Source organism: Apium graveolens, chromosome 3 (genome assembly GCF_009905375.1).
Source record: "Apium graveolens cultivar Ventura chromosome 3, ASM990537v1, whole genome shotgun sequence".
Taxonomy (NCBI): Eukaryota; Viridiplantae; Streptophyta; class Magnoliopsida; order Apiales; family Apiaceae; genus Apium; species Apium graveolens.
This window is the reverse complement of record NC_133649.1, coordinates 220,108,229-220,119,852: the sequence shown is the minus strand read 5'-3', so window position 1 is coordinate 220,119,852 and position 11,624 is coordinate 220,108,229. Positions and strand designations below refer to the sequence as shown.

Here is an 11,624-nt window from a genome sequence, read left to right as displayed (position 1 = left end):
TACAGAACTCAGTTCAGTTTGGGGGTTCTCCGACAGAATACTCCAACATGCACATCAGAGATTTCATCGAGATCTGCGACACTTTCAAGTTCAATGGAGTTTCTGAAGATGCTATTAAGTTGAGCCTTTTCCCATGCTCTCTGCATGATAAAGCGAACTGTTGGCTACATTCTCTACCACCAGGGTCTATCACCAAATGGGAGGATCGTGCTCAAAAGTTCTTAACTAAATTATTTCCTATGGCGAAGACTGTTGCAATCAGAAATGCACTTACTCAATTCGCTCAGCAATCTGGAGAATCTTTATGTGAGGCTTGGGATCGCTACAAAGAGATGCTTATAAAGTATCCTCACCATGGGATGCCTGATTGGATGATCATTAACTACCTCTATAATGGTTTGGGTGTTACTTCTAGACCAATGCTTGATGCAGCATCAGGAGGAGCATTATGGGCAAAAAGCTATGATGAAGCTTATGAATTGATTGAACTAACGGCTGCTAATGGATACCAGAATCCTACTTAGAGACTATCTCAGGGAAAGGTAGCAGGAATTCGGGAGTTAGATACAACTACTGCTATAGCTGCTCAGCTTAAGGCTTTGATGATGAAGGGGGATTATTTGGCTAATTATGGAGTTAATCAGATCACTAGTGTCTGTGAGCTTTGTGCTGGTGCCCATGAGACAGAGTATTGTGTTATTTCTAGTGAATCAGCTCAGTTCATGAGCATCTTTCAGAGGTCGCAACAACTTGTGCCAGCCACCTATCATCCCAATAACCGCAATCATCCAAACTTTAGCTGGAGCAACACTCAGTATGCGGTTCAGCATCCTTATCAGCAATATCCAGTAAAGCAGTACAACCCCCTAGTTTTCAGCAACCGCAATATGCACCAAGACAATAACTCCAACTATAACAGTCTAATGAAAAATCCGAATTGGAGGAGTTGAGGCTCATGTGCAAGAGCCAAGCGGTTTCCAACAAGATCTTGGAAAATAAAATTGGACAGATTTCCAATGCCTTGCATAATCGTCAACCTGGTACACTCCCTAGTGACACTAAAGTGCCAGGAAAGAGGGAAGCTAAGGAGCAGGTAAAGGCAATTACATTGAGGTCTAGGATGGTTGCCAATCCCGAACACTCTCAAGTTTTGGATGAAGAAGCTGTGGCTAAGGAAGAAGTACAGAAGGAGGCTGAAGTGGAACCAAAGAAGACTATTGTTGAACATATTCCTCCTGAGGGTAATACAGGGGAGAAGCAGATATATTCTCCACCTCCTTTTCCTAAGAGACTGCAGAAGAAAAAGCTGGATAAGCAGTTTGAGAAGTTTCTGGAGGTGTTCAAGAAACTTCATATCCACATACCTTCGCTGAAGCTCTTTAACAGATGCCTAGTTATGCGATATTTATGAAAGTTATACTTTCTGATAAAGTGAAGCTTGATGACTTAGAGACCGTTGCTCTCACGGAGGAATGCAGTGTTGTGCTACAACAGAAGTTGCCTCTGAAGCTTAAAGATCCTGTAAGCTTCACTATTCCTTACACCATTGGAAAAGTTTCATTTGATAAATGCTTATGTGACTTGGGAGCTAGCATCAATCTGATGCCTTTGTCACTCTTCAAGAAGTTGGACTTACCTGATCCAAAGATGACCTATATGACCTTACACTTAGCCGATCGTTGTATTATATATCCACGAGGCATTGCGGAGGATGTCTTGGTCAAGGTGGACAAACTCATATTTCCTGCTAATTTTGTAATTCTTGATTTCAAGGAGGATAAAAAGATTCCCATAATCTTGAGAAGGCCATTCTTGGCTACAGGTCGAACCTTGATAGATGTGCAGAAGGGTGAGCTCACCATACGAGTGTTGGATCAGGATGTGACATTCAATGTGTTAAATACCATGGAATTCCCTATGGAAAATGAGGAGTGCTTAAAGGCGGAGTTGGTCGATTCTTTGGTTACTTCAGAACTTGATCAATTGCTAAGGTCTGATGCCTTAAAAAAGGCCTTGTTGGGGAATTGAGATATTGAAGATGATGAAGGTAATGAGTAGTTGCAATATCTTAATGCTTCTACCTGAAAGCGGAAGATGGATATGCCTTTTGAATCTTTTGGAATGGAGGAGCTAAGCAAATCTCCAAATTGCCTCAAGCCATCTATTGAGGAAGCTCCCACATTTGAGCTTAAACCATTTCCTGAACACTTAAGGTATGCTTTTTTTAGGTGATGCATCTACTTTACCTGTGATTATTGCATATGACCTTTCAGGTAGTGATGTGGAAAAATACTTAAGGATTCTGAGAGAGTTCAAATCGGAAATTGGATGGACTATAGCAGCTATTAAGGGAATCAGTCCTTCTTATTGCATGCATAAAATTCTACTAAAGGAAGGTAGCAAGCCTACTGTTGAGCAACAGAGAAGGCTCAATCCAATCATAAAAGAAGTTGTGAAGAAGGAAATTCTTAAGTGGCTAGATGCAGGGATCATCTATCCCACATCTGACAGTTCTTGGGTGAGTCCAGTTCAGTGTGTGTCGAAGAAAGAGTTATCACGGTTGTAGCTAATGAAAAGAATGAGCTCATTCCTACTCGAACAGTCACAGGGTGGAGAGTTTGCATGGACTACAAGAAGCTGAGCAAGGCCATGAGAAAGGATCACTTTCCTCTGCCTTTTATTGATCAGATGCTTGAAAGATTGGCTGGGCACGAGTACTACTGTATTTTGGATGGCTATTTGGGCTATAATCAGATTTGCATTCCTCCAGAAGATCAGGAAAAGACTACTTTCACTTGTCCATTTGGTACTTTTGCCTTCAGAAGATTTCTTTTGGTTTGTGTGGAGTACCTGCCATATTTCTGAGATGCATGATGTCTATCTTCTCTGACATGATTGGTCAGAATGTAGAGGTGTTCATGGATGACTTTTCTATGTTTGGCGATTCTTTTGATGATTGCTTGCAAAATCTTGGCACAGTTCTTAAAATGTGTGTTGAGACCAATCTGGTTCTCAACTGGAAAAAATGTCACATTATGGTATGATAGGGCATTATTCTTGGTCACAAGGTCTCTAGTAAAGGTCTTGAGGTGGACAAAGCCAATGTGGGGGTCATTGAAAATCTTCTTCCACCAATTTTTGTTAAGGGAGTTCGTAGTTGTTATGGATCAAAAACTAAAGTATAATAACTGTTGTATTTATTACTAGGGAACGTGAGCTTCGAGCTCGATTTGACTGCTCTTGTGTTTCGTGACTCAATCTGCCTTAACAAGATGCCTACGTACCTTGCTGATTGCCAATGATCAAGTCAAAAAATGTAGTTCTGATTTGTGGGGTGAAGCCCCTTATATACATATTGGGAGTCCTTGAATTGGACTTGGTATAGGAGACTTGGTAGTAAAGTCTCAGAATTAGAATGGACTTTGGAGTCCTAAATGATAGGAAACTGATTCCTTATCCGTCTAGGTCCCTTGGAGGCTAATCTGCAAGGATTTATGTCCTTATTGGGACTCTTTTTAATAGCTGATTTTTCCCTTATTAATTAATTACAAAATTAATTAATATTCAGGGTTTTGGGCCTTCTTTATTCCATCAGGCCTGATCTAGTCCATCTGGCCTGATCAATGTGTTAACCTTTTTGGTCTGAATGTCATACATCTTCTTATTGGGCCTTGTAGCCCAAATCATGTGTAATTAATGTGATATCTAATTACGTAATCAGGATTTATTTATTCCCTATCATTTGCCCCCCCCCCCAACTTTTGGGAAACCGTATAAGTTTTCGCAAAAGTTAAGTTCACTCATTCCCTTACAGGGTATTGTTTGTGTAAAGTGTGGAGCGACCTACACATTTACAACGATTTGCCTTGTACACGGCTTCAGGGTTATTTAAAAACTTCCCTATTATTTTCTGACCTTTTTCCCTCTTTTTAGGAATTTTCTGGTATTTTTAGGAATTTTCCCTTTACTTTCGAGATTTTCCAAATTTTCTGCAATTTTTTAAAATCATTTTCTAATTTTCAACCCTTTTTCGACCAGGATCCTAGTCGAATTTTGGACCAGCCTTTTAATCCTGGTCGAAGGATTTCGACTAGGTTCCATGACCTGGATTTCAACCTGGATCGTAGTCGAACCTTCGACCTGGATTTTGGTCGAAATTTATGTCCTTGTTTGATTCCTGGTCGAAGGATTTCGACTAGGTTCCACGACCTTGATTTCAACCAGGATCCTAGTCGAACCTTCAACCTGGATTTTTGTCGAGATTTCCGTCCTTATTTGATTCCTGTTCGCAGGGTTTCGACTAGGAATCACGACAAGGGTTTTGACCTGGATCCTAGGCGAGCCTATGACCTAGATCTTGGTCGAAGGTTTGGTCTCTTTTTGACTTTTGTTTGTAAGGTTTTGACTAGGAATCATAACCAGGGTGTCGACCTGGATCCTAGTCGAACCTACGACCTGGATCTTAGTCCTCCTTCTCAAAAAGTTTTGTGCTTGATTTATGACCAGAATTTTGACCTCAATCCTGGTCTTATTGATAAGTGCTTTTTCTGGCTTCTGTTTGAAAGAATTCAAACTGGATCCACGACTTCAACTTCGACCTCCATCCTGGTCTTTTTAACCCGTATCTTTCGGGCGCCTATTCGAATAGAATTTACGACCTCAAATTCAACCTCAATCCTGGTATTTTTAACCCGTATTTTTCGGGCGCCTGTTCGAAAGAATTCGAATAGGATTTATGACCTCAAATTCGACCTCAATCCTGGTCTTTATTGGGCTTTTCCTAATCCAACTTGGATTGGGCTTTGTTTGGGCCTTTACTTTTCCAAATCCTTTTTGGATTTGGGCCTCGTTTGGGCATTCACTTTTCCAAATCCTTTTAGGATTTGGGCCTTCACTTTTCCAAATCATTTTTGGATTTGGGCCTAAAGATATTCTGGAAGGTTCCATAATTTAATAACTCTAAAGATATTCTGGAACATTCCAGAATTTGGGCTTTTTCTTTTAGCTTTTAGCTTAATGGGCTTTTCTGCCTTTTCATCTTCCCTTTTCCGCCTATATAAAGGAGTAACTAGGGTCACTCATTTCTCACATTCTCATTTCTGAATTTCCTTCCTCTTTTCTTCTTCTAAAGATCTTAGAGAAAAAAAATTGTAGGTCGGAGTTTTTTTTGAGTCGCAAAACCTTCACTTAACAAGCCAAACCCGTTTTGTAGTGTTACTTCAGGTAAAATACCTTTCTCTCTTCTTTTCTTTTGCTCGTTTTTGCATAGCTTGTGTTTTAAAATTGTCTTCTTTTGTGCCCCTTTTTTCAGATGGCTGATAAGAGAATGACTTGTTTGGCCAAGATGAACGTGGCCAAAAAGTCCAGTGAGTTCCCCATTCGATCAAGGTACACTTCCTTGATCGATATGATCAACACCCGAGGGGATGAGTACCCGTCCGACGCGCATCTAGACACGCACGACCACATCAGTGTCTTCCGGGATCCAAAGGAGCTGGACAAGTTGAGTACTTGTTTCAAAATCAAGAAACCCTTCAAGCTGGTTCTTGCGGGTCCGACCGACAGGGCTTGTCAATGGAAGAATGACGCTCTATGTGTCTACAGGGACACTCTAAGGGCAGGTATTACACTCCCATTTCACCCATTTATCCCTGTTCTGCTAGCTGATGTGGGCATCAGCCTTTGCCAACTCCCTCCAAACTCTTGGAGGTTGATTCTTTGCTACTTGTCGCAATGCGCCAAGCACAACGTCCCTACCTCGGTTGCTGTGTTCAGGAAGATCTTTCAGTTCAAGAACAACCCCGACAAGCCGGGGTGGGTTTCCTTGAACCAACGGCCCACCATTCCCCACATAGTGAATGGGAAGTCCATCCCTGACAATAACTTGGGGTGCAAGAAGGATTTTCTGTACGTCCTTTGGGAGGGCGGTGATTGGGGCAGCCTCTTTCGTTCGTCTTTTGGGCTAGCTGTGGATGGGAGCCCGAATGATATAGTCTTATCTGAGGAGGAGACCAGAGCCTTCAACCTCCTTACTCAAGATAATGGGACTTTCCACTCTTGAGATCTTATCAGGGAGACCGTTCTTGTAGAACGTGGCCTTTCTCCCGTTCCTAAAAAAAGTATGTTTCCTTCCTTCTCTAGTTGTCTTCGTTTCTCTCACTTTTTACTTTGCTAATTTCTCAATTCACTTATCTTATTCGTTACAGTGGCTGAGAAGATTGAAGAGGCTACAAAGCCTGAAGACCTGAAAATGACCAGGATGAAATGCGCTGGGAAAGTCTTCAAGGACCCACGCCTGGGGGATCGCTTCCCAGAATTCCTCCGTTAGGCGAAGGAAACAAACGAGGAAGGCCCCAGATAACCTTTACGTACAAAACAAAAACCAGGGGCTTTCTTCCAACCCGCTTGGGGAATCCGGGGAAAGGATTCCATTGTTGGTAATACAGTGCTTGCCAAGGAATGGTCTATCTATTCCATTTCCCCTGTAGACTATCAAGATCTTGTCCTTCAACAGGACTGGAGGCTAATGAGCTTTTCGGAGCTCAGGCCTTGGCTACGGTACGTCTTTTTCTTTTGATATCTATAGCTTCCTGCCGTAATTTTTCTTGTTTCTTACTTTCCCTTTTTCTCTTGCAGCGAACGTCCACTTTCAAGGGGCAATTCACCAAGCCAAGGCTTGGAAAGTTGGTCTGGAAGACACAAACAAGAAGCTGGAGGAGGCTAACCAGCGTATAGAAGCTCTTGAAGCCCAACTTGCCTCCTCAACTTCTGATCTTGAAACAGCCAGGGCTGAGATTTTTATTCTAAAGGCTCAGAAAGACAAAGCCTTTGACGGCTGGATGGATACTCAAGAATTCAAGGATTTAATGGTAGAACACGATGCCCTCCTCCATCCAGTCAGTTATAAGGAAGGCTGGGACGCTGCTGTAGAGGCTATCCAGGACGAGTTTCATGAGGTCCTTGAACAATCTTCCTTCCCTTGCCCTGTGCAAGTCCCAGCACTTGGGGGCATCGCAGATAAACTCGCCAATCTGATTAAGGATGGTCCTTCAGTGTCCCCGGTAAGAGCGCCATCAGGAAGCCAGGGCCAAGGCCAAAAAAGGAAGGAGCTTGAATCCAGCTTTGAATAGGAGGAATCTTCTTCTGAGGAGGAGACCGAGCCTATTATAAAGAAGGCCAGGGTAGAAGAACCTCCAAAACCAGCATCCCCTGTGGCATCCAAAGCGTCCAAGGATAGTTCCAAGGAAACCTCTGCAGAGAATTCTGAAGAGACTTCCGAGGGACCGACTGAAGAGACGTCCGAGGAGACTTCGGATAGTGGTTCTGAAGAATCTGAGCCTTCTAAGGCCTAAGTTCTTTTCATTATTATGTATTTTTCTTTTTTAGACAATATCGAACTTTGTAATTGACTTTTTGCTATTTTCATTTGTATTGTCCAAGTATTATCGTGTTTTTTTTCTGAATTTTCAAATTCAAGTTTATACCTTGGTTTTATCCTTCACAATGTATCAAACCAATAGGCTAGATTAAGCTGAACACTTTTTATTATAACTTGGTATTCTTGATACCTTACATGAGATGGGTTCAACCCTGATAAAATCTAAACATATCTTCTATATAAAGATCCTAAGCAAGAAAAGCTTCAAGGTGCTTTTAAACCTACTTGTCACTCTGACAAGTGAGAATCATGCTTTAACTGTTCTACACATAGTAAACCTTCAGGTTTTGCGCATGCCAAGTTCTCGGGACTTTAAAGCCATCCATAGTTTCAAGCTTGTAGGTTCCTCTACCTTCAACACTCTTGACCTTGTATGGCCCTTCCCAATTTGGGGCAAGCTTCCCTTTCTGCCCTACACCAGAAGCTTCCACCTTCCTGAAGACTAAGTCACCCTGTTTGAAGAACCTTTCTTTAACCCTTAGGTTGTAGTAGAATGAAGCCTTTTTCTGATATTCCACTATCTTCGTATGTGCCTCATCTCGCACTTCATCAATTAGATCCAGGGCTAACCTTTGCCCTTCCTCATTTTTCTCAGCATTGAAAGCTTGAATCATAGGGGAGGAATATGATATCTCTATAGGAACAACTGCTTCTGCCCCATATGCTAAAATGAAGGGAGTTCCTCCAGTCGTGACTCTATAGGTAGTTTTATAGGCCCATAGTATTGAGAATATTTCATCCACCCGATTATTCCTCGACTTCTCGATCCTCTTCTTTAGTCCATCCAGGATTATCCGATTCCCAACTTCTGCTTGCCCATTGGCTTACGGGTGAGCCACAGAGGTGAATCATAATTCAATTTCATTCTCCTCACAATACTTCTTGAATTCTTCATTGTTGAACTGTGTTCCATTATTAGTGACCAGGATGCGAGGAATTCCATACCGGTATATGATATTTTCCCACAGGAATTGTGCAACCTGCTTAGTTGTGATTTTGGCCAAAGGCTTGGCTTCAATCCACTTAGTAAAATAATCAATGGCTACAATCAGGAACTTCCTTTGTGTCGTGGCCATGGGGAAAGGCCCAAGTATATCCATTCCCCACATAGAAAAGGGGATAGGTGAGTTGATGGAGGTCAGCATCTCGGGAGGTTGTCTAACGACAGGTGCATGCTTCTAGCAGCAGTCACATTTTTTCACATATTCTTTAGAATCGGACATCATTTCCGACCAATTAAAGCCTAAACGGGTTATCTTATGAGCTAGCGCTCTACCCCCCAAGTGTTGCCCACATATGCCTTCATGTACTTCTTCAAGAGCCAAGCGTGCCTCATCGGTCCTGAGATACCTTAAGTAAGGAACCACAAAAGATCTTTTATACAAAATCCCATCTATCAAAGAGTACCTTAGTGCTCGAACAGCCAACTTCCGTGCTTCAGTAGCATCGTTTGGCAACCATCCGGTTTGAATATGAGTCTTAATGGGATCTATCCATGACGTCCCCAGACCTATAGGAGCTACAAGCTTAACATCAATGCTCCGTGTCTTCAAAACGCGGAAGTATACACTTCCAGAACTTTCCTCTATCTCAGATGAAGCAAACTTTGATAATGCATCTGCCTTAGCATTTTCCTCCCTCGAAATGTGCTCAACATGGCGTTCATCGAATTGGGTCATCACAGCCCTTACTAGGCGGACATACTTAGACATCGTATCATCCTTTGCCTCAAACTCTCCCTTTACCTGGGATATGACCAGCTTCGAGTCTCCACAGACTTTTAAGTTATTGACTCTAAGTGTCCCTGCTAAGCCAATACCAGCTATCAGAGCATCATATTCTGGCTCATTGTTTGTGGTCGAGAAGTCTAACTTCATGGCATACTCAATCAAGAACCCATCAGGGATTTGTAAAACCAAACCTGCTCCACTTGAATTTGTTTTTTATGCTCCATCAAAATAGAGCACCCAATATTCTTTCTCCTTATCATCCTGTTCTTTGTCCCCCTTATCAACTTCATTGTCTTGAGGTATGGTATCTTCCTGCTCCACGACTTCTTGGTTGGGTATGGTACATTCCACCATGAAGTCAGCTAACGCCTGGGCTTTTATTACCGTTCATGGTTTATACTTGATGTCGAATTCTTCCAGCTCTATTGCCCTCTTGATCAACCTCCCACTAGCCTTGGGACTGTGAATAATATTTCTCAAGGGCTGATTTGTTAGCACTTCAATCTTATGAGCCTGAAAGTAAGGACGCAATTTTCTCGAAGCCATTACCAAGGCTAAAGCAAACTTCTCAATAGTTGAATAATTCAACTCAGCTCCATACAGAATTTTGCTGACAAAGTATACGGGTTTCTGGATTTTCAGTTCCTCCTTAACCAATACAGCGCTCAAGGCATTCTTTGAAACGGCCAAGTATAAGTATAAAACTTCATTCAAAGCTGGCTTGGCCAAAACGGGGCCTGAGCCATATACTTCTTTAATTCCTCAAATGCCTTCTAGCTTTCCTCACTCCATACAAAATCTTTGACCTTCTTTAAGGACTTGAAGAACGACAAGCACTTGTCCCCTGACTGGGAGATTAATCGTCCCAGCGCAGCTACCCTTCCTGTGAGCTTCTGAACATCTCTGATAGTTTTTGGTGGTTCCATATTCAGGATTGCCTTTATTTTATCGGGATTGGCCTCGATTCCTCTCTTGAAGACCATTAATCCTAAAAACTTTCCAGTCCCTACTCTGAAAGCACACTTCGTAGGATTTAACATCATCTTATGGTATCTCAGGACCTCGAAAGCTTCCCTCAAATGGGTTATATTGTCAGTTTTTACTAGACTCTTGACTAACATGTCATCAACATAGACTTCCATAGTCTTGCCAATAAGATCCTTAAAAAATTTATTTACCAACCTTTGATAGGTGGCTCCTGTATTCTTGAGACCAAATGCCATAACAAGATAACAATAAACACCAAAGTCAGTGATGAATGATACCTTTAGAATGTCGTCATTGTGCATCTTGATCTGATTGTATCCACTAAACCCATCCATAAAGCTCAACATCTCATGCCCAACAGTGGCATCTATCAAAGTATCAATCCTTGGTAATGGGAAACAGTCCTTAGAACAAGCATCATTCAGATCAGTGTAGTCCACACACCCTCCATTTTCCATTGGCCTTTTTTACCATTACAAGGTTTGCTAACCATTCCGTAAATTGAATCTCCTCAATGAAACCAGCCTCTAAGAGCTTCTCAACCTCCTATTTTATAGCTTCTTGCCTTTCTGGAACAAAAATTCTTTTCTTTTGCTTCACTGTCTTCTGATTTGGGTCCATATTCAGCTTGTGAGTAATTAGTTCCGGGTCTATGCCTGGCATATCAACTGCCGACCATGCAAACACGTCACTAGTTTCTTGCAAAAATTTCACCAACTTCCCTCTAAGGGGCTCCTCGAGTGTGGCTCCAATGAAAGTCACCTTCTCAGGATCCTCGGGGGCTAAAGGAATCGAAACCAAGTCTTCTGCTGGCTTTCCTCTTTTCTCATCATTCTCTCGGATATCCAGATCTTCAATAGGAAGAACCTTCCCCCCAACTTCATATGCCCTCAAAGAGGCCACATAGCAACTTCAAGCCATTTTTTGATCACCTCTCTCTTCTCCGATCCCATCCCGGGTGGAAAACTTTATAACTGAATGGTAGGAAGAAGGGACTGCCTTGAAGGCGTGTATCCCTGTTATTCCCATGATAGCGTTGTAAGTCGAACTAGCCTTCACCACCATAAAGTCCAACATTTGAGTTGCTTGCCTTGGTTCCTGTCCTATGGTTGTTGGCAACTTGATTATCTCTTCCACGGGGCACTCCACTCCCGCAAATCCATATATCGGCATGTCGGTTGGGGTCAATTGGGAGTCATTATATCCCATCCTTAAAAAGGTGTCATGGAGTAAGATATCCACTGAAGCACCATTATCCACAAGGACCCTCCTCACCGGGTTGTTCCCTATTATCGGGGTTATGACCAACGGGTCATCATGGTGAAATTTCACACCCTCCATATCAGAATCATCAAAAGACATTGTTACTCCTGTCCTGGCCCTCTTCGGGGCTTCCCCAATAATATGCATAACTTCTCGGGCATACACTTTCCTGGAGTTCTTGGATAATCCAGCAGCAGTTGGTCCTC

General features: G+C 42.3%; 1 non-coding gene across 1 annotated transcript; it reads right to left on the bottom strand.

Annotated features, from left to right (window-relative positions):
* Window positions 1–254: 254 nt before the first annotated feature.
* LOC141715270 (small nucleolar RNA R71) lies at window positions 255–361 on the bottom strand. The gene has a single exon (XR_012572037.1). It is a non-coding gene; the product is annotated as a small nucleolar RNA R71 (small nucleolar RNA).
* Window positions 362–11,624: the final 11,263 nt, after the last annotated feature.